Source organism: Dermochelys coriacea, chromosome 3 (genome assembly GCF_009764565.3).
Source record: "Dermochelys coriacea isolate rDerCor1 chromosome 3, rDerCor1.pri.v4, whole genome shotgun sequence".
In the NCBI taxonomy this organism is placed as follows: Eukaryota; Metazoa; Chordata; order Testudines; family Dermochelyidae; genus Dermochelys; species Dermochelys coriacea.
The window spans coordinates 154,965,231-154,969,199 of NC_050070.1; the positions used below are offsets into that span (position 1 = coordinate 154,965,231).

Sequence of the window (3,969 nt, forward strand, 5' to 3'; positions counted from 1 at the left end):
AACACCTAGCCTGGAAATTTCCAAATGCAATAGTGCCTCCCTGAGTTTGAAGAACCAGCCCAAAAGAGGATTAGGGAAAACAAAGCAAAACACCACAAAAGAACAAGCATTGTTTAATAGAAGCTTTTCCTGAGATGCACCCAGCTTTTATCTGAGCATAGAAAGATTCCCGGGTATTTAGAGACCGAAGCAGTAGTGTAACCAGCATAAAAACCAACTCATCCCAACAACTCTTGCTCAGCAATTCTTCACATCCCTCTGTAACTCGAGTCATTAAGCACAAGTGCAAGTCAGACACATGCAGCTGGTGATGAAGATCTCTGGGAGCTAAACCCCACCAGTAATATCACAAGCTGAAATACTGCAGGATGCAATAGGATCTGCTGCCACTGATGGGACTGGAGCAGCTCCAGCCCTCAGTACACTTTGCAGCCACTGAGGCACTTTTAGCTCTGTAGTGCGCAGACTGCAGGCCCATAGAGAGAGAAGGCAAAGAGCAAAGACTAGTGGTTTTGATGGGACCAGCCCCACAGAGGGTGCATATAGGGATGTCTGTGCATACTCCTTACTGCTTCCGCTCCTGGGTTTTTGAGAAACAGCAACAAGTTTGTGTGGTGGAGAGGAGACAGTGGGGAGGATTGTGTCCGAGCCCACTTATTGTTAAAGGGGAGGGGAAAGGAAAGAGTTCTGAGCCTGCAGGATTGCGTGGGGGAGGTAGGGGACACGCCAAGCCTGGCAGTGTTAGGTGTGAGAGTGTTAAGAGGGTAGGGGTGATCGAGTTATGGAGAGGTTCAATAGGAAGAGGAGGGGTTCTCAGCCTGGAGGACAGCAGTGTGTGTGTTTGTGTTGGGGAAGAGGTTATAGTGTCACTAACTATTTTATTGTAAATCTTGCAATATTTAGTGAGTTTTCCTTAGTGTCTCAGCTCCCAGAGTTATATGATTTCATGACAATCTCAGCTTCCAAAAACAAAAGCATCATCTAGTCCCCATGCTTGTCCCCCCCCCAAAAATGTGCAAAACTCAGAAGCAAATAGTTGTTTTTTTTTTTTAAATGTTGGGATCTTTTTATGAAGAAGACAGTATTATGAGTTTTGGGGGGTTGATTTGTGGTTTTTACATTCTTGGGGTTGGCAATGCTAGGGATGTTTTTAAGAAGATAGGGTGTGGGTTAGAGGGAGTTGAGGAGGGTTGGGAGCCTCTGAGTTGGGTGGGGGATCAGTTGGATTGGACAGCAGAGCGAGACAGCATTGAATGTAGCAGGGAAATAGGTCAGTTGATGAATGTCTGTGCATGCATGCATGCGAGAGAAACACACACAGTGGCAGAAGGACAGGAGCAGGGGGAAGAGTTTGGGACTAGTAGCAAACAGTGAAAAGATTCACAGAGGGATGACAAATTTTTTTCCTCCCACCCTGCCCTTAACTGTGACACAGTTTCTCTCTTTCTAGAAGGGGCAGAAGAGGAGATGGCACTCATGTCTCGTCCCACTTCCCCCACGGACTCCCTTATTACCCACCCAAATGACACCCATGATTAGTGTCCCAGTTTCTACTTTGAAAATAAGATCAACTTGCAGGGAGAACTAGGAAAAAGATTGATACCTGCAACCTCACCAGTTATTTTGGGAACCAGACCACACTGGAACATTAGCTGTGATAAAGGGTAATTTCCTCCCCTTTTGTCCAGGCTTGTATAGTCAATAGGAACAGAGCAAGACCCTAGTGTTTTAATTAACCAACATGGCAGACACTCAGACAATGACACTTAAATTGATGGAGCACGATTATTGTGCAAAGCACATATCTAAGCCCCGGTAGGTGTAGCAATTGCTTTTCCACTTGATCTGTGTTTTGGTATTTTTATAGCCCTGTGGAAAAAATTGAATCACTGCAGCTGTCTCCTCATGGCCAGGTGTGATATTGCAGGCTCCCTCATCCAATGCCCCCTAGCAAGAGTCACTTTGGTCCTGTGGCAGTCTGCCTCTTCTCATGTCTCAGCCCTCCAGTCAGATCACATTTTGTTTTCATCCCTTTCAGGGTAATAGGAAATCCAGTGTCCTTACATCAGATTTTAGTCTCTGATTTGGTCCCATTATCCCTTACACACTTCCATCCCAAGGCTTTCAGAAATCCTTATTCTCTCTGAGGAGGGGTTTCTCACCACATTCCTTGGTAGCTAGTAGGGGAAGCAAGGCCCTCCCTCTCCTCTAGGTTCCAGCATGGGGATCCTGTAAGAAGGCAGGCAAGGTGCATATATTCAGACCCACTCCCTGCTACCTCCCTAGGCTTCTTCCTTCCTCAGCGTACAAAATAGGCTTTCCCCAGAGTCCCCCCTGGACCCACTATATACCTGCATTTCAGTCAGGCTCTCAGAGGTTTCAGACTTCACCCCTCCCTCCGGGCCATGACTAGCAGGATTCTCTCCTGGAGTTTTCCAACAAATTCCCAAACAAAAACACAAGTTTAAACCACTTCAATCCTTCACAAGTCTTCCCTAATACTCTGCTCCTTATTTGTCTCTGAGAGCAGGGACTCCCCCACCTCCTCTTTGCTAGATCTCTTCCTAACTAAGCTTTTCTGTCTTGTTAAGGAAATCTCAGACTCCTACTAATTGACCTACTTAACACTGGCCCCCCAGGGATCAAAAGGAATGTTAATTGAGTTCTGAAGCTCCCATTAACCCTCTCATTACCAGTGTGGCGTATACACTTCCTCACGTGCTCCCATTGTTGTTATATCTGAGCACTTCACAATCATATAGGAATGTGTGTATCCTTACTCCCCTTTGGTTCAATAAAGTATTATTATCCCCATTTTATAGATGGGGAAACTGAGGTACATAGATTAAAGTGACTTGTCTTAGGTCACACAGGAAGTCTGGGGCAACACTGGGAATTTAACCCAGATTTCCAGAGTCCTGATCCAGTGCCTTACCACAAAACCTGCCTTCTTCCCAAACCCTATCACAGTAGTCACTCCTACCCCATTTCCCCATTGAAACTTGCAGGGGGAATGTAGGCAGTGAAAAGTAATTACCAGAGTTGCAAGTTGGCCAACACCTTGCTTTTTGAGAAATCTGATAATTAAAATAGGAACATAACTCCCCCGCAAGTGGAAGTTGTCTCTGTTTTACCCGTGTCATCTCCAGCAGCTGCACATAATGCTCCTCATTATAAATTAATAAACAACATGGAGGGGGCAATGATGGATTTTTCTCCCTTTATTGGACAGGGGAGATGACACAAGCAACTTCTTCTCTACCCTTCCATGCCAGTGCCAGTGTCCAGGGGCCCCGGCCAACTGGAAGCCCCTGAAAAAATGGGTGCCCCCACACCCTGGCAGGAGTGCCAAGAGGGTGGGGTGGAGTGGATCAGGGCAAGGGAAACCCCTGTGCCCTGACCCTGCTCCCCAGCAGCATGCCGGGCAGGACAGAAAAAACCCCACACCCGGACCCTGGCTGCGGCCCTGGGACTGGAGGAGCTCTGTCTCCCTGCCGTGACCTCAGGGCTGGGGAGCTCTCACTCCCCGCTACGACCCTGGGGCTGTGGTGGCGGGGTGGGGGGGTCAGAGCTTCTCTGATCTTGGGGCTGGAGGGGGGAGAAAGGAGCAAGGGGTTGCAGGGCTGCAGTGCGGGGGCGGAATGGGGCAGACCATGGCTGGAATGGGGTGGGGCCACAGCGGGAAGTGGCAGAATGGGGGTGGGAGTGTAGGCGGAAGGGGTAGGAAGGGGCCCCACATGCTCTGACCTAGGGCCCCATGAAACCTTAACTGCCTCTGGCCAGGGCTGAGAGGAGGGAGACTATTTGGTGACACAAATCTTTCAGGATCAGAGCAGGGAGTACTCAGGATAGACTGCCATGACCATCCCCCTAGAACACTCCTTATGAGGGGGCTTTCAGGGAGAGGCCTACCAAAGACTGAATATACATTTCAACAGCAATGTGCTTTAACCTCAATCCTGAATGAGC

The 3,969-nt window shown here is 48.4% G+C and overlaps 1 long non-coding RNA gene across 1 annotated transcript; it reads right to left on the minus strand.

Moving 5' to 3' along the window:
• Positions 1–622: 622 nt before the first annotated feature.
• Positions 623–2,626, minus strand: LOC122459473. Its single transcript, XR_006280188.1, has 3 exons — positions 2,352–2,626; positions 1,720–2,229; positions 623–1,677 (listed from the first exon to the last, which is right to left on the minus strand). It is a non-coding gene; the product is annotated as an uncharacterized LOC122459473 (long non-coding RNA).
• Between the last annotated feature and the right edge of the window lie 1,343 nt (positions 2,627–3,969).